The sequence below is a fragment of the Caretta caretta genome, chromosome 9 (assembly GCF_965140235.1).
Source record: "Caretta caretta isolate rCarCar2 chromosome 9, rCarCar1.hap1, whole genome shotgun sequence".
NCBI lineage: Eukaryota > Metazoa > Chordata > Testudines > Cheloniidae > Caretta > Caretta caretta.
Genome location: NC_134214.1, coordinates 83,510,094 through 83,529,855, shown reverse-complemented (window position 1 = coordinate 83,529,855; position 19,762 = coordinate 83,510,094). Strand labels below are relative to the sequence as shown.

Below are 19,762 nucleotides of genomic sequence, written 5' to 3'. Positions count from 1 at the left end.
AAACATACAGGATGGAGCCAGAAAAAGAGATGTGGCTAGGAAGTTTACTGAAGGTAGAGGAGCCAAAGAACAGGTAGTTATGAGAGAGAATATTTCCTTGTCTTGCTCTCCCCATATAAATAAGATCATTAACATCAAGGGCTTTATTCTGAGCGAATGCAGTGGTTAAAAAGGAGTTATAAGAATATTCTGTTTTTATTTTCATCCACAGATCCCAGTGCTACAAAGTTGGCTAAGAATCATTTTTGCTGCTTTATAGAGAACAGACTGGAGATACAGAGGGGATAAGTGATTTGCCCAACGTTAGTGAGCCAAAGGATGAGCCAGGAATAGAACCCAAAAGACTCATGATGCCTTTCCCATATTTTATCCAGTGGATAACACTACCTACAAGAAAAGTCTCCTTAAAGCTTCCCCTCAGCTGAGAACTGCGCCTTGTGAAAAGAGAAAGGTCAATCCACTTGGCCCAGCAGAAGTGAGGATGAGGCATACATTCAATGTGAAACAGGTCTTCGTACACCATGAGATGGTAATGATGGGTACTTGCATCCCAATGATATTAAAAATTACTACTGTAAAACCTAGCATGTTTGGGGTTATTAGGAAAATTCTGCTTTCCAGAATACAGACATTTGAACAGTTATGAGCCATATCTAATGGAGAGCTTCAATGGAGAGCTTGAAAGCTCATCTCTCTCACCAGCAGAAGTTGGTCCAATAAAAGATATTGCCTTACCCATCTTTTCTCTCTCATCGGCCATACGGTCTTGTTTCCCCCTCTCAATGCTCACGGGTGTCTTTCTACAGCAGTTTATTAACCTGCTAATTCTACACAATAAAATTTTAATGACCGTGTAATTTAGCAAACTGCTGTGGGGAAAGTAATTACTGTAGAAAACTTTTACATCGGCCTAGTCTACATTACAAAGTTAGGTTGACATAAGCCACCTTGCTTCTACCTAACTGTGCATGTGTCTCCACTTAAATTGGTCTCTTACCCATGTAAGTACCCCATTACAGCAACACAGTAACGCCTTCCTGAGCAGCACTGAGCCATGGTCTATGTACTGAGGTTGACGCAGCGCAAGTGTAGACACTGCATTACTTATGGCAACCCTAACAGTCCTCCAGCAGCTGTCCCACAAATGCCCAACACTGACTGCTCTGATCACAATTGTGAACTCTGCTGCCCAGGGGTCACGGAGACTAGAAGGCCCTGTCCCCTTTAAAGCCCTGGGAATTTTTGAAATACCTTTTCCTGATTTTCCAGCTTGGCAAGCGTACCTACCTGCTCTCCACTGTTGTGTGCAACTGTCCAGCTTACCATGCCAGCTACACGCTCCAGATGTGCTCCAGTTTGGAGCAGACAGGAGATATTGGATCTCCTGGGCCCGTGAGGAGATCAGATTATGCAGCACAGCTATGGACCGGTTGTAGAAACACTGTGGCACCTTAGAGACTAACCAATTTATTTGAGCATGAGCTTTCGTGAGCTACAGCTCACTTCATCGGATGCATACCGTGGAAACTGCAGCAGACTTTATATATACACAGAGAATATGAAACAATACCTCCTCCCACCCCACTGTCCTGCTGGTAATAGCTTATCTAAAGTGATCATCAGGTGGGCCATTTCCAGCACAAATCCAGGTTTTCTCACCCTCCACCCCCCCACACAAATTCACTCTCCTGCTGGTGCTAGCCCATCCAAAGTGACAACTCTTTACATAATCAAGTCGGGCTATTTCCTGCACAAATCCAGGTTTTCTCACATCCCCCCCACCCCCATACACACACAAACACACTCTCCTGCTGGTAATAGCTCATCTAAACTGACCACTCTCCAAGTTTAAATCCAAGTTAAACCAGAACATCTGGGGGGGGGGGGGGGTAGGAAAAAACAAGAGGAAACAGGCTACCTTGCATAATGACTTAGCCACTCCCAGTCTCTATTTAAGCCTAAATTAATAGTATCCAATTTGCAAATGAATTCCAATTCAGCAGTTTCTCGCTGGAGTCTGGATTTGAAGTTTTTTTGTTTTAAGATAGCGACCTTCATGTCTGTGATTGCGTGACCAGAGAGATTGAAGTGTTCTCCGACTGGTTTATGAATGTTATAATTCTTGACATCTGATTTGTCCATCCACCAATGTGATATATGCCATCATGTGCCAGCAATGCCCCTCTGCCATGTACATTGGTCAAACTGGACAGTCTCTACGTAAAAGAATAAATGGACACAGATGGGGAAGAGGATGGGGAACATGTGACCAGGTGGTCCAGCTATGCCATGAGCCAGGACCTGTTTGAGATTCCATCACAGACCAATTAGTCCCGACAGTCGAGCATGGGTGAGCCCGATGCAGGGTAAGGAACCTTGGGTAAGCGTGCAAATGTGTTTCCCATTACAGTGATGTACTGATGGTGCCCCAACTTAACAGGTCACAGCCATTAATTTTTCATTAATTTACTCTCACTAGAAGAGATAGCAGTACAACAAAGAGGGGTAGCGTTGTTAATCTTCTGTAGAGTTACGGGGGGCGCTAAGAAGCAGTTTGTTTATGTATACAGAGATGACCCTTGAATCCTCCTGAGAGATCTGGATGCAACTGTCACAGATGTACTCTGCAATCATCTGTCAAAGGTTTCTATGGATAGCACCCATATTTATTCCTCCATGGTAGGACACTTTCCTATGCCAGTCAGCCATAACTTCAGCAGACACCATTGTAGCACATAAGCTAGCAGCATGTGGGCCCAGGCAGCTTTTGGGATACCAGCAGTAGCTGTGCTCTCTGTGCCTTTGTTACCCTCAGGAGTGAGATATCAGCTAAAATCGCCACTGGCTGTGGAAAAGGCTGCCAATATTCAGAGCCAACACTGATGTCGGTGAAGTGTCCCCGATGATTCAGCAACACTTGCATAACCATAGAAAAGTAGCCCTTTCTGTTGATGTACTCAAAGGCAAATTGATCTGGGGACACGGGTGCTGTCTATTGCGCCACTACAGTTCGGGAACCCCATTACTGTGAATTTATCCCTTATATCCTGCACATTGCCAAAAGTCACAGCAGGAGACAATTAATGGCCCTGCACACTTGCATGATAACAGCCCCCACAGTGGATTTTCCAATTCCAAAATGATTTCCCACTGACCAGCAGCAACCCAATGCTGCAAGTTTCCACAGTGAGATCGCCACTTGCTTCTCCACTTTCAGTGCAGCTCTCATTTTGGTGTCCTCCTGCCCAACCTCCAGAGGTTGGCACACAGATCCAGAAAGATCCAAGAAAAGGAGTACTTGTGGCACCTTAGAGACTAACAAATTTATTTGAGCATAAGCTTTCGTGAGCTACAGCTCACCTTCATCGGATGCATGTAGCCTTGTGCATCTGAAAGTTCTGCAGTCACTGCTCGTCATCCCAAGCCTGCATTACAACACAATCCCACCAGTAAGTGCCTGTTTCTCAGGCCTAAAAGCAGCGCTCCATCATCTATAGCTGCTCTGTGAGTGCCACCAACAACCTTGAATTGGTTCTCACTATGTTCCACAGCAATCTGCCCTCCAAGAAATCATCATGTTCCCCGCTGATGTGGTTCTTCTTACAGCTCTGCAAATACCATCCAATGTTTGCAACACTTATGACAGTAGTACAGAGCTGTGTATGCCACATGCTTCTGTCAGAGAAGGCTGACGGGGGGGGGGGGGGGGCGGGGGAGATGCATGGGTTTGTGAAATTTTTACAAAGTCACAAAAATTATGGGGTGGAGAGAGTGGCATGTTGAGAAGTTGACCCTTTGCTCACAGCCACCCCTGCTAGACTCATTTCTGTCCCACCACGGACTGCCAAAACTTCCCCAAAAATAGTGCACTGAACAATGGTGAGTTATACATCAGGATACCTACCACACTGTTCATTGACACAAGCACTCCTGGTGAGTATGTGCAGCGCTGATGGAAGGAGCCAAGTACACATGTGCACAAGCACTATACTAATTGTGGCGGCTTTATGCCAACATAACTAGCGTCGACCAAAATTTGTAGTGTAGACATGGCCATAGATAGCCTCAGACCCTGTTTATCCCAGGCTTTACACTGAATTGAGGAACATGGTTCCAGCTAATACTAGGATTGGCGGTTTAAACACAGCTCCTTAATCCAGTTCCCAGCACAGAGTAGTTGGGACTTTAGTGTGTGCAGTGGAACAAAAGCAGCCTCACCCACTGAAAATGGAAAACAAAATGAGCGACAATGTTTCCACCATTAATCCCTTTCGGCTACAGCCTGTAAGGGAAGTGCTATAATTAGCAAGCACAGGCCCCCTTTTACAGAGCAATTCGGAAGAAATAGTTAGAATGCTGCTAAGCAATCACCGACTACAGAAAAATTAAATTAAATGTGTTGGCTTCACTCTGGCTATATTCATGCCCAACTCCCACGGATTTACATGGGAGTTTTGCCTAAGAAACGGCTTCAAGATCAGATTCTTAAGAAGGGATTTGATTTAATCATCTCTAAACCAAGTATATTAATAAGGACCTATCTCACAGAGGACCTGTGAGCATGCTGAAATCTTTGGGTGTAAAATACTATTACTGAAGTGTTTTAGGATTTAAAAAAGTTTACTGCTGGACTCTACATAGGATCTGATCTAAAGCCCACTGGAGTCAATGAAAAGACTTCCATTGACTCCAGTGGGCTTTGAATCAGATCCACAGTGGACTGTGTGTTATAAAACAGTGTATAAAAAGGCACTGTAGTGCAGGGGCCGCTTTCCATGCACTTCATAGAATCACAGAATATAAGGGTTGGAAGGGACCCCAGAAGGTCATCTAGTCCAACCCCCTGCTCAAAGCAGGACCAATTCCCAGTTAAATCATCCCAGCCAGGGCTTTGTCAAGCCTGACCTTAAAAACCTCTAAGGAAGGAGATTCTACCACCTCCCTAGGTAACGCATTCCAGTGTTTCACCACCCTCTTAGTGAAAAAGTTTTTCCTAATATCCAATCTAAACCTCCCCCACTGCAGCTTGAGACCATTACTCCTCGTTCTGTCATCTGATACCATTGAGAACAGTCTAGAGCCATCCTCTTTGGAACCCCCTTTCAGGTAGTTGAAAGCAGCTATCAAATCCCCCCTCATTCTTCTCTTCTGCAGGCTAAACAATCCCAGCTCCCTCAGCCTCTCCTCATAACTCATGTGTTCCAGACCCCAAATCATTTTTGTTGCCCTTCGCTGGACTCTCTCCAATTTATCCACATCCTTCTTGAAGTGTGGGGCCCAAAACTGGACACAGTACTCCAGATGAGGCCTCACCAATGTCGAATAGAGGGGAACGATCACGTCCCTCGATCTTCATCACAGTGATCATTTAATCAAATTAGGTCATATTCATCAATGACTATTTAAATGTGGGAATATCAATCACAAACGCCATTACCAATGATATCAGTAATTATTTGTATTATTATCAATATTACTCTACTGATCTCCTTTTTTCCCCTAATGTCGACACATTATTAAGGAAAGGTGCCACAATAAAAAGTGATAGAGGACATGGAATTCCAGTATAATCAATACTTCACCACAATGAAAATTATACATTATACAATTTACTCTTCCCAACCAAAATTAATGCTTCTGTTCTAGACTGCAGTTTATTTGTCTTAAAGGTCACTTACAAAGAAAAATATTAGACTTGTGCATCTCTTTTTTCCCCTCTGTGTTGTACAAAGAAAGCCTATTATAATATAGATATACACACACACTTTTTTTCCATTTGAAATTAGAATTTGCCCTGTACGATTCTATGATGAAGAACTAACAATATGATGATACCACAAAAGAATGAAAGTTTAGCAAGTGAGAGGGAAAAGGGATGTTTAGTCAGATAGTGTATTGTTTTGTGTTGTTAACAGCTATTTAACTGCAGTGATTATTGAACATTTTGAAGAAAGGAAGCGTTTACTAAAATTTCAATACGAAGTTCTGAGAACACACAATAGAACATGTTCTGAGACATTCAGCAAGTCCTCCAGAAGAAGCAGACTTCATATTCTTGATATTCCTAAGACTAAAAAAAGGCAAATTTTCTTTTCGGAAAAAAGAAAGATCTTTCAGGCCCTCTTTATACATCATAAAGAAGCAAAGCAACAACAATAACAAAAAAAGAAAAAGAAATAAAGAACACAAGCCCATTTGTATTTAAGTCCTTTGCAGCTCACTTTTAATATTAGAGTCACAGAATTGAGAGCTGAAAGAGATCTAATTGATCTTTTTATCCACCCCCCTGCAAGAATAAGAGTATAGCCTCAATCCTACAATGAGCTCCACACACACAGACACCTCCCGCTTCCCCAACATCTGAGTGGAACTAATTACAGGATCAGCCTATATCCTCCCAATAAAAGCAGCATTAAATATTAAACTGATTCTGAATATTAACTCTGACCAAAAAATTAAAAAGAAGCAGTGAAATGAGAATACATTATCTAAAGAGGAGGATAATCTCTGCTGAGGACAAAACACATGAAACTCTATTCAAAGGTTAGAGAGAGAGAAAGAGAGAGAGCAAAAAAGACAACCAACATCAAGTTTTTTTAAGCAAATGGATAATTTTTAGAATTACATTTCTCCTTTGATGGAACTAAAAGCAGCAAGACAGTGAGTATCAGATAATTGATTGAAACTTTATTTTCCTAAAATAAAAAAAGTACAGATTTGATCACGGAACAAGGTCTAATCAGATTTTTCCAATCCATTTGAGATGCTGGTTCTGAGTTCTGACAGAGCACCAGCATCCTCTGCTGGTGATACCAAGTTTAATCGGCCATTTAGAGGAAAAATGAACGAAGAAAATCAATTCTATTTTAAAAACACAATATGCCATTTTTTTTTTAATGGGCTATAAATTGGGCCCATTTCAACTTAACAAACAACAGCAACACTAAACAGATTGCTAAACTTTGGCAGACAGAACAGTCACTTTTAAGAGGCCAGATCACCCTAGCAGATCATTATGTTTGGTATCTTTGCCAGCTCAGAAACCATTATTTATAATTTGGTCCATACTGGAATAAATTTAACTGTTGCAGGTAGTAAACATCCTGTTTTTACTGCTGTTCACAGAAGAAAGCACCTATTCTGCGCTACTGAATAGTCCAGACACAATCTGTCAGAACAGGGCTTCCATAATGCTGAATCTTCCAGCTATCCAATCCTCAATTATGGCATTCCATCAATTTCATTACTGCTGTGACAAGTAACAGCAGCACATTAAAGGTGCATCTACACAACACTGTTTTTCCTTCAAATTTCCCACTGTAGAACTGGCATGGGTGCAGCTGTGCCAGCAGTATCAACAGCGGAACAGCTAGTGTAGGCTAGCCACTGGCTTTTTAACTAAAGTGCAGTCCAGACCTGCTCTAAGCCCTATCTGCACTAGAGCTTCCATCATGAAACTGCAACAGCGGTGTGTCACAGGTCCTAATTCTCCTGGTGTACACATAAGCCTTGTCTACACACAAAAGTTATATAGTTAAAATATAGTATCGTTAAAGTGGTACACCTCCCCCAGTGCAGACTCAGTTATACTGGTATTTATACAAATAGTATTGCATCCACACTAGGGTTTGCATCGGTATAACTATATCGGTAAAAAATAAAAATCACACCCCACCCCAACATAGTTATACCAGAACAAAAACTGCATGTAGAGCAGACCTCAGTCAGAAGGGTTAAGACTGGCAAACTGAATCTGTGTGCAGCTCATGAGAGTGTGGGGAATCAAAAGAGACAATGCGAGTTCAGGACAGAGTATTCATTAGCCTTAGGTTTGAGTTTCTTGGGTTTTGCCAGTTTGTTTCCCATTGAACACTTTTCAAAAGTAGCTTTTTGTTCTTCCGATTTCCTTCTTAATATACAGTAATGAAAAGCCATGATATTCAAGCTATTTCTTGGAGACTCGTCTCTTCAATAAATACACATTAAGCTGCTTAAAATGGTTTCTGTTTTGTTGTTTAAATGTCTTGAAAACAGGAATGGGATTCTTTTGATGGATTGTAATGGGCTTGGGACCCTTATATAATATACTTGATCCAAGGATCTCAAAAGGCCTCACAAATATTGGCCTAAAGTATTAAACACATACATAAAGAAATTAATTTTTTAAAAATACATGGGGCTTTGGCATGCATCTCCATCAATTCAACAGTACGAGCCGCACTACAGACCTGCTGCTGGAGTTTTTACCGCTGTGTCTGTTTCAACCCTTGCCTCTGCCTCAAGAGCTCTTTCTTGTTGGCAACATTTAATGAGGGGGCACAGGCTGCAATTTATTCACCAGGCTGAAGAAACCCATCTTCACATCTCTACCACAGCTGACCTGGCCACAGCAGTGGAACAAATCACCCAGTGCTTCTGGATGGAATTTTCAGGAGTTCAGCACCCAACCTACGGAGGTCTTTTGAAAATTGGCCATAAGCATCACAATGGGAGCTGCTGGATGCCAAGCACTTTTGAAGATATGACCTTTAATTAGGTGCCTAAATGGGAGTGGAGCTCTTTTGAAAATCTAACCCTCATGGTGGATGCTTGAACACTCCAAAATCTGGCCTTGGGTTCTTTTATATATGACCCTAAAAACCATGGGACTGGGTGAGGGCTGTTTGCTACATAATTCAGCTAAAACTGAGACAAGGGCAGTGGTTTGGAGAAAGCAGCCAGAACAGTTAGCAGAAGTTGGGGGAGGGGATGGACTGAGTGCTGCAGGGGCTTGGGTCTATTTTACCATTCTCATCTCAGCTGGTAGATATCCTTTATAGTGTATTTTGCATTGTGTATTTTAATTTATGGGACGACCATAAAGACAATAGGACGGACATCTATAGAGAGTTTTATAACCCTAAACCAAATACAATTGTGAGGGCTACCAAGAATAAATAAATAATAATAATGATAATCAATAGTACAACTCAAATAGATAAGATTCAACATATAGCAAAGTCAATTTCAATAGCAATTGGTCCAATGCATTCTGGTTCTGGAGAGCATCATTCTAATAACACTTTCCGCTTACATATAATCCCAAAGCACTTTTTAACCATACAATCACCAGTGAGATGCAGTTAACTCTGGGGTGGAGGGTGACAGGCAAATGACACACAGCATGTTGCACAAACCATGTGGGGAACAAAGGCAGCCAAAGCAAACTCCTACTCTTACTCGAAGTGCCAGGTGGTTTCAAACATGAGGCTCTACACTTTTCAAGACACTGATACTCAGGACCATGGCAGGTATACACAAAGAGATCACTGCAATATTAGAAGGTGCTAAAAGCAGGAGTCGAAAGAATTCGAGAGGAATTGTGACACCAGTACAAGACACTTATACCACAGAAAATGTGGACATTTCTCCCTTTTATTAGCTGTGTTGTACCTGCTGGGCTGCTCATATACCCCTCTCCCCATGCTCATACTAACCCTCACCTCAGTCAGAAATATGAATTCAGTAGTCAGCTCTGGCCCTTGGTCACGCATGCAGACTCCTAAGCTTCGGACATCAAAAGCAAACACACGTAAGAGTCACTGTAACAGGACTGAGGCAGCACAACAGCCTCCCTGTAAAAGAACCTGAATCTTCTATTTGATCACACTATGCAAATATCTAGTTCTACCAAGACTAGGAAATTCAGTGAATTAAAGAGTTAATAAGAGAACCCAATAGTGCCCCACCTACATCCGCTGGCCAAACACTGGCACATGAAAAGAAATGGAAGTGTCTCCTGGGGTCACGGGGAAGCAATGAGCTCTCTACAGACATGCAGTCGAAGAAACTAAAGGTTTCATTGTGTGAACGTGTATTCTACCAGGAATCATCTTCCCTTTCTCCCATAGATGACATTTTAGAGTGTGCTGGAGGACACACAGGGATGCTTGGTGTGACACACAGCCACAGTCACCTCCATAATGCTCACCAAACAATCCAGCACACTGCTTTTTCCCCAGTCTCCTTCCAGCCCATCTCTTCCCCTCCCATTTCTCTGCAATTCATATAGTCCCATACTCTCAGCCTTGGTCTTCACTTAATATTTAGATTGACCTAGCTATGTCACCCAGGGGTGTGAAAAGCTGACCAAACTCCCTGTGTAGACACAGCTAGGTCAATGGAAGAACTGTTCCATCAACCTAGCTACCACCACTCAGGAATGTGGATTACCTACATCAGTATAGGAAACATCTATGCTATGGTGCTACAGTGCCCATACCAGTTTACACATGCCCTGAGTTTCTCTGTTACCATTTCACTTCCTTTGTCTCCTCGTCACTGCTTTCTCTTCCTCCATTCTCTGCCTCCCAGCTTCTCTCCATTCCCCCTCTTCCCTCCATAGGTCAACTCTCTCAGGCATTTAGAATACATCCAATATTACAGTATGTATGTAGGTGATTAATACTTTAAACTTTAACCATGCCTTACATTCACAGTGGCTTTACAGATTTAAATCAAGGTTCCCTGCTTGCTGATTTAAATGACGATTAAAATCAGTGATTTAAATTGCTTTGATTTGAAACAATCCAACCTGCAGTGGGCGTGCATAAAGCTGCTTAAATCTTGACACCCACTGCCTAGCTCATGCGTAAGCCCCAGCAGGATCCTCAAATTAGGGGTTCCCCCACAAATCTCATCTGCAGAGCCCAGGTCAGTAAATGTTCTCAGAGGACACCTACCAGACTGGGCCTTGCACAAAACATAGCTCTGGTGATGGGATCACCCCGCACCCCCCCTTATGTCCAACAGGCCAAGGGATGGACCCCCAGTCAACCTTCTGGGGAGCAGGGACTTGAATGCAGGTCTCATGTCCCGGGTGAGTGCCCTGATCACCGGGCTCTAAGATATTCTGAGGAAGGCTACCCTCAATCTTTCCTGTTGTAGCTACTCCACTTTGTATAAATAATTAAATACTCATTGGAACAGCAATTTGAACTTGGTTCTACCACATCCCTGGTGAATGCCTTAAGCACTGGGCAATAAAATTATTCTCACGCACTCTCGCTGGCCCAACAAACATTTAAGCATTTCATACAAAGTGGAACAGCTCCACCAGGAGAAACTTCCACCCTAGATTACCCTAGCCCAGTGGGCGCTATGTTCACACGGGAGACCTGGATTCAACTTCCTGTTCCACATCAGGCAAAATGGGGATTTGAACCCAGGTCTCCCACATCCTTCACCACCTTTATGAGAGAAAGGGCTAACCTGGCGTAGGCATCTAAATTCAGAAAAGGAGTCGTGGCTTGTCTTCTGAGTAGGAGGAGGCACCTCCCTCTGGCCCAGAGTTAGGTGGCTAATTCCTTTTGAGGGGCAAGACTTAGGCCCCACCTTTCTCTTCAGCATTTCCCACTGTATAGCTTAGGCAGCTCCTTGTTCAGCTTGCTGGCTTGGTGGATCCCCTTCTTAGGTGCCTAATTTTCCCAGGCATTGTCCAGGAAACCTGGTCACCTAATTCAGAGCTGTGGATTCGATTCGGAGGCACGACACCTAAAAATGGGGTGCTGCTATGCTGAGTCTAAGTCCCCTTTGCAGATCTAGCCCTAATTCTGCAGCAGCACCAGGAATGGCACCTAGACCATTGTTCCTTTCTCTTTAGTTCCACCTAAGATTTGAGGCTCCTTCTATACTGGCAATTTTCAAGAAATTTCCCACCCTTGTACTAGGACTGGTGCAATTCCACAGTGGTAGCAATGGTGGGAAAGCTAGACCAGGCACATTGTAATGTGAGGCAATGATCTCTTTGGTGAGAAGACATACCAAGAGGCCACAAACACATACTTTTCCTACACAGTGAGACTGCGGCAATTAGGTCACCATTGAGCATTATCATCACAATCCAGGGCAGACACATTCCTAGGGAATAACTATGACATGACATCAAGCACTCAGACTGCGGAAGAGGATATTGTCTGTAGTGGTACTCAGAGTGACCAATGTAGGGAAACATCAATCCTGGGGTGTTCTGTTTCCAATAGGCAGAGGAAGAGGACAAGATACATAGATCTGGTTTAGCACTAGGATAGGATTCAGAGTTTGGGTTTGAGGCTGACACAGGAGAATTCAGATCCATTTATGACAAAGTGTCATATACTGACCTTATAAAATTTTGGCCCAGCATTCTTCACAAAGTTTCCCTCGTCTTAGGAGTCATGTAAACTGAATTTAGATTCTGAGTTCCAATTCTGGGCAATCTCTAATTTTGAATTACTCTTTCTCTTCTATGAATAGACTGAAGTAGATCCAGGGCCAACTCTGATAGGTTCAGACTCTAGGTTTGAATAAGCTCCCTAACATGCACATACTTATTCGAATGACGGAACTTGGATAAAGGACCAACTGACAGAATATTCTCCCTGAGGCCCCTCAACCCTGGAATTCACTCCCCAGCTCCCCTTCCTTTGGTCTGTAATAACCTAAATACATTAATCTACAAGGCCACAAAGCCCTTTGATTTGAGCAGGTGCTTGAGGAGAATTGAGATTTGGGAGCTAATACGGTATGGAGTTTTATTTGATGTGGAAATTGTGGTTTTGTGGAATGGCTTCTTGTGTGTGGGAAAAGGTCACTGGTTGTCACTGCTGCTTTCATTAACTGGTTTGTATTCTTAACTATCTGTGGAGGGTGCCCAGTGCCTGTGACAGGCATTCTTAATGGGAATAATAATACTTACCTGTTTTGTAAAGCACTTTGAATTCTACTGATGAAAAGTGCTAAGTAAACACTAGGTATTATTATTATATATTGGAATCAAAATTAAATTAAAGCAGAATCTCTCCTCCCCTGAACAAGTCGTATCTCCTGCTTCTATCACACCGCTTTGGGACTGAAACCAGGCTCTTTGCCAGGATTAAGCCACTAATTTTATGTGAAGTGACAGTTAGTGCCAGAACTTTGGTCTCTGCTGTGGCCCCTTTGAGACATGCTAACCAAGCCGCTGAGGATTCCTCCAGCATGGGAAGCAGCAGCAGGAAGGGGCATTACTGAAGAGCCTTGTGCTGCAGAACTAACAGAACCACCCCTAGGAAGCCACTGATGTAGGAACCTTGGGCTGCTCCAATTTATGTGGAGGGGTCTATCAGCTCCTAGCTGCCTCCAAGAGAACAAAGGAGGTTTAAACCCACCTTGGGTCCAATTTATATGCTATGCTTCATCAGTACCCAAAATCTAGCTTTTACTGCCTAATCTTGCATCCCTTACACAGGTAAATAGCCCACTGAAATTAATAGGATTTATTCCCTGTGCTTGGATTGCAGGGTCATAGTGGATATTTAATACGTTTAATGAAGACAGAATCCCAACCTACTTATTCTCCCAATTTGCCATCACCTCAGTGCCTGGCCTCAAAGATCATTAGGCCCAGACCCTGCCCAAGGCTGCAGTGATTAGCAGGATCCTGACACTTATTCAAGAACAAAGAACTGAAATAAATTTATGGAGCTAAATGCGATTTGCAGGAAGTGGCACAAAACTATAACTACTGACTCTGCTGGGATTATTGTAAACTGAGTGAAAAGTTTGTTCTCTTAACACATCCCAGCTGGTGGGTATGGATTTACTTACCCTCTTTGGAATTTAAAGAGGCCTAGGGGACGGATGGAAAAAGAGAGCAGAATCTTTATGTAGATGCTATAATAAAACTATAATAAAGAACAATATTGTCAGACATATAGATTAACATAATTTGTTGAGGAAGAGTCAACATGGTTTTAGTAAAGGGAAATCATGCCTCACCAATCTACTAGAATTCTTTGAGGGGGTCAACAAGCATTATGGACCAAGGGGATCCAGTGCATATAGTGTACTTAGATTTTCAGAAAGCCTTTGACAAGGTCCCTCACCAAAAGCTCTTACGCAAAGTAAGCTGCCACGGGATAAGAGGGAAGATGCTCTCATGGATTGGTAACTGGTTAAAAGATAGGAAACAAAGGATAGGTATAAATGGTCAGTTTTCAGAATGGAGAGAGATAAATAGTGATGTCCCCCAGGGGTCTGTTCTGGACCAGTCCTATTCAACATATTCATAAATGATCTGGAAAAAGGGGTAAACAGTGACGTGGCAAAATTTGCAGATGATACAAAATTAGTAAAGATAGTTAAGACCCAGGCAGACTGCGAAGAGCTACAAAGGGATCTCTCGTGACTGGGCAACAAAATGATGGGGCCTAAATTAGCTGTTACCACTCAAGAAAGAGATTTTGGAGTCATTGTGGATAGTACTCTGAAAACACCCACTCAATGTGCAGCGACAGTCAAAAAAGTAAACAGAACGTTGGGAATAATTAAGAAAGGGATAGATAATAAGACAGAAAATATCATATTGCCTCTATATAAATCCATGGTACGCCCCCATCTTGAATACTGTGTGCAGATGTGGTCGCCCCATCTCAAAGAAGATATACTGGAATTGAAAAAGGTTCAGAAAAGGGCAACAAAAATTATTAGGGGTATGGAACAGCTTCCATATGAGGAGAGATTAATAAGACTGGGACTTTACAGCTTGGAAAAGAAACGGCTAAGGGGAGATAATGATTGAGGTCTATAAAATCATGACTGGTGTGGAGAAAGTAGATAAGGAAATGTTGTTTACTACTTCTCATAACACAACAACTAGCGGGTCACCAAATGAAATTAATAGGCAGGAGGTTTAAAACAAATAAAAGGAAGTATTTTTTCACACAACGCACAGTCAACCTGTGGAACTCCTTGCCAGAGAATGTTGTGAAGGCCAAGACCATAACAGGGTTCAAAAAAGAACTAGATAAATTCATGGAAGATAGGTTCGTCAATGGCTATTAGCCAGGATGGGCAGGAATGGTGTCCCTGGTGTTTGCCAGAAGCTGGGAATAGGCAACAGCGAATGGATCACTTGATGATGACCTGTTCTGTTCATTCCCTCTGGTGCACCTGGCTTTGGCCACTGTCAGAAGACAGGATACTGGGCTAGATGGACCTTTGGTCTGACCCAGTAGGGCCGTTCTTATGCTACAGGTTTGGGGCTGGGGGTGCAGGTGGCACAGGGCAGCCCCACACTTTGGTGTTGGGGAGGGGCATGTGCTCTCTCTGGGCTTTAAGGCAAGCTGGAGGGGGGAGGGAAGCCCCTTCCTCTGTCTGATAAATACCCCCACCCCTCTTGTATTCAAATATCTCACAGTTATTAATGAATACACACACACACACCCCCCACAAGGTCACAAAAGCAAGCTGTGGTAAAGCCAGGAACTGAACACAGGTCTCCAGGGTCCCAGCCCAGTGCCTTAGCCACAAAACCAGCCCTCCAGCTCCTGCCTCGGCCCACTAGAGTGGAGCAGGGGGAAGAGAGGCCAGACAACCCCCCGCCCCTTTGAACTGCGGGGAGGGCAAGACAGCTCCTCTCGGACGATACAGGGTGGGCAGAGAGCCAGGAAAGCCGGACTGCACCCGCAGGACTCTGGTGCAGGTGCGGAAAGGGGACAGAAGGGGAGGGCCGCCCCCCGTCACCTGCGGGGAGCCCGGGGGCGGGGCAGCCCCATCCCCGGGACCCTGGGGAGGGAGTAGCGGGGACTAGAGCAGGGCTTGGTGGGGAGGAAGGGGAAGAGGTGGGCAGCGGGGGGAGGCCAGTCCCCCTCTCTCGAGGCTCCGGAGGGAGGGGAGGAAACCAGCCGGTTTTGTTTCTCGCCGCTGCCGTTTGGAGGGAGCTGGGGCCACAAATCCCTCTCTCAGCAAACGCCCTTCAAGCCCCGCGACAGCGAGAAGGGGGAGGAGGATGGGCGCATCCCCCCTTGGTCGGCGGACACAAAGTAGTTCAAAGGGCAGCGGCGGAAAAGCTCTTGCAGCCCGTGCAGAGCCCCTGGGCTGCCGGGAGCCGCGCCCGCCCGCACCCGAGCCGGCCCCGCGCCCCCAGCCCCCAGCCCGGACCCTCGCGCGGCGGGTAGATCCTGCCCCCGGCCCTGTGGGGCAGCGCCTTACCCCGCGGGCACCTGCCCCAGCAGCCGCCCGCCACTTCATCCATCTTGCGCCGCGCCCCCGGGAGGTGACAAAGCCAAAGCCGGCACGAGAATGAGACACACCGAGGCGCTCTGGGAACGGCCTGCCGCCGCTTCGCCGATTAACTTTCACCGGGCGCCGCCAACTACGACTCCCAGCATGCCCCACTGTGGGAACCCGCTGCAAAGGCTGCTGGGAAGTGTAGTTCTCTCCCCCTGACGCGCCCCCAAAGGTCCCCAGGGAAGACGTGAGTCCACAGCGGTGCTGCACTGGGGCGGGGGGGCGTCTCCTCCCGGGTCCCGGCGCCTTGGGAGCCATACTGAAAATAGCCACCGCTGTTATGTTTTTCTGTACACAGAAAGCAACCTTTTGCTTGCATGACTTATGTTAGGCGAAGGCAGAGATTGTCCAATTGACTCTTGGTGAGCTGGCTGCTCCTACTCAGTGTTGTTTTATGCCTATGTGCAATATTATAGACAGTACACCCACAGCCCTATAGAGGGCGAAGAGAGCGTTCACCATAAAGACACGTTCCCTGCCCCAGATTTTATCCAATAAACTACCACCCCAAAAGACTGAGGTTTGTAATGAGTAGATTGCCTATGAAGTCTAAATATTTATTACTTTTTACATCTGAGACTGACTGTGGAACCCAATGTGGGACTGGGGGAGAAAAGAAACGAGAAATAGCTTTTTTAAAAAAACCCCACATATTTTAATCTTAGCTTCCTCTGGCCATGCATGAATAATTACGCAGATTTTTGCAGGTATGGCTTCTAGCTGACAGCCCTGTCTCATTCAGCCTGCCTATTGACAACACAACTCATTGGTGTGCCACTCTCATTCTTTTGTGTCACTGGATTGTGGGGGACTAGTAACAAACTCTCTTTATGGAGCTGCTTTCTCAGACTTTCCAGTGAAAGGTCAGCGTGTGTCCATTAAATAGTAACAGTATTTTCTTCTTCATCAGCAGCACCATAAAAATGGCTGAGACACAAATGTGACTAAGGGCAGCATCCATGCATCGTGATTTCTGTTGTTTAACAGCATTTTTTGTTGGTTGTGCCTGATTCTGGAACTTGCCACTCACATTTAAAAGGTTTCCGTTTCAATATCACTTATCTGAATTAGTTTAGCTTTCAAACCTATGAAACTCACTGCCCCCCAAATGATCCCAAGCCTTCACAATGGGATTTGAGAACTCTCTCTTTACATGTGCCATCCCATGACAACAGGGTCAAAGATATACAGTAAGAGGAAAAGGGAACATTTCAAAATGAGCATACAGATATCCACAGACTAGCTGTAGATAACTAGTATTAGTAGGCAGTATAGTTCCCAGCCATTTAAAATTGTATGCAACCCTTAATTTTGTTTTAGCACCTAGATACCACTGTGATTAAGTACCTTATAAATATCTTGATTGATGACTTTAATGGCTATTTCTAATGCATTGCTGGATTTGCATTTTTTTAGATAAACCTTGCAGAGTTTTAAATTATACTCGTCTAGATATGATTTTATTATTCTGCTTTACTTGTATTTGTTTAGAATTTGGTTGGGAGGGCATGATAAATCAAAAACATTAAAGGTTAATCTCCATACTATGTTATAAATCATCCTATAATGGAAATGTGGTGCTAGAACACAAAGATCGTAAGCTGATGATGGGAAATTGTACAGAATAATATATTTAGCAAGTGAAGAGTAACAAAAATATAGCAGCAAGGAAGAACTTCAGCCCTTGCAGCTGGGAGTGAAACATTTTAAAATAAAAGGCTTTAAAAGATTTGTGTGAATTTAGCCTTAGTGCTAAGTGTCACATTCACAACAACTGAGTGAAGCCTTTCATTTACACACAGAACCAAGATGCTACATTACAACACAAGCCATTTAAAAATTATCTACAGTATAATAAAAAGGTCATGAGCCACCTCAATACTTCAGCCCTGTGAATGCCATCGACCCTAACTTGGAAAGACCATCATTCAGTCCTTGAGTTTGTCAGCTGACTCTCTCAAGGCGGCCTACTACCATCACGTGTGGCAGTTGTGGTGTAACAGTTGTTGATTGTCAACTGTTGCAATTTTATTATCCCTTTACCTGCATTTCTAAGGTACCTGCATGGGTGCAAGAGCAGCAGCCATTTCCTGAGTCACAATTGATTCAGGATGTCAGAGGAGAGAGACACGGTCCCTTGGAGGCATTACTTTTGCTCTTCCTTGTTTTATTTCTCTTAATCTATGGTTTCCTCAAACTTGTTCATAATCCAAGCCATATTTTAACAAAGGATTTCTCATGGATGGTGCCCTTTCTATTTACAAGTGCATGATATTCTTGTGGCAACTACCTGCATGGAATAGTGAGGTTACAGGAAAGTTTTAAATTTAGTTGTCTTAAGTGGATCCAGTAGCTGAAAAAGAGCAGACTGGGCTGGAGGCAGAGACTTAGGGTTGCATTTATAAATGCAAGCATTAGAGGTGTTCAAAAACCAAAAGGCAATTTTTTCATAGCCAGCTCTCCCAAAGCATGTGTGAAATGTAACTCAGCCCAGCTGTAAACATTTTCTTCTCTTGTCTGTGCAGACAGATGTCAGAAAACAGTGTTTTAGGCCCAAATACCTACTCCTGCAAAAACTTGTTTTGTCCACACTGATAAGTCATTAGATCACCTTTACCTCACAGTGATGTTTCACAAGTTACTGCTGTAGCACCTACAGTGTGAACAACCCATTAAGACTCCAGTAGTCAGTCTAGTAAGAAGCTAATTGGACGTTTTACAGCATATTTACATTTCAGTCCAAAAGGCACATATGGTACACAGCCCCCACATCTCACTGATACAAGATATGTCCCAGAAGCCGGAGCATATGCCACCCCCCTTCCACCCAGTGTTTTCTTCTGTTGAAGACTGCATATTTTAGAACACTGTCGCTAAATTTCCTGTACAGGGAAGCTGTTAGGAGTCTCCTTAGCTGCTACATCCTGTTATGTAACACAGCAGTTCTCAAACTTTAGCAACCCAAGGACCTCCATTTTGATTTAAAATTTTCAGGGACCCCCAAGCCCCACCACTCAGCCCTTACCCTGCCCCCTTCCCCGAGGCCATGCCCTTGCCCCACCCTTTCTCTGAAGCACCGCCCCTCCTCACTCCATCCCCCCCCCCCTCCCTTTCACCATGCTGGAGCAGCGGGTTGGGTGCAGGAGGGGGTGCACGGTGTGGGCTCTGGGAGGGAGTTTGGTTGCAGACTCTGGCTGGGGTGCAGGCTACAGTTGGGCAGCACTTACCTTGGGTGGCCCCTGAAAACATCTGGCACATCCCCCTTGCAGCAGCTCCTAGGCAGGGGTCTCTGTGCGCACTGCTCCTCCCCGCAGGCACTGTCCCATAGCTTCTGTTGGCTGCAGTTCCTGGCCAATGGGAGCTGCAGAGTCAGCGCTCAGGATGGGGAGGCAACGCATGGAGGCTCCCTACCCCACCCCTCAAGGACATGCCAGCCGCTTCCGGGAGTGGTGCAGAGCTGGGGCAGGCAGGGAGCCTGCCTTAGCCCTGCTGCGCCACCGGACTTTTAGCGTGCAGGAGGCATTGAGAGGGAGGGGGAGGAGTTGATCAGTGGGGCCCTGCAGACCCCCAGGGGTACCTTCAGGGACCTGCAGAGGTCCACAGACCCCAGTTTGAGAAATGCTGATGTAACAGGTTTAGAACAAGCGGGGAGAAGGGGATATGGGGGAGGAATTCTTTTATTTTAAATTTATTC

The 19,762-nt window shown here is 44.5% G+C and overlaps 1 protein-coding gene across 2 annotated transcripts in view; it reads right to left on the bottom strand.

Annotated features, from left to right (window-relative positions):
* The window catches only part of AMOT (angiomotin), an 84,405-nt gene extending 68,249 nt beyond the window's left edge, over nt 1-16,156 (bottom strand). For both annotated transcript variants that reach the window (XM_048863951.2, XM_048863952.2), the window contains exon 1: nt 15,991-16,156. The gene's annotated coding sequence lies outside the window, so the exon portion shown is untranslated. The remainder of the gene's footprint in view (nt 1-15,990) is intronic.
* Between the last annotated feature and the right edge of the window lie 3,606 nt (nt 16,157-19,762).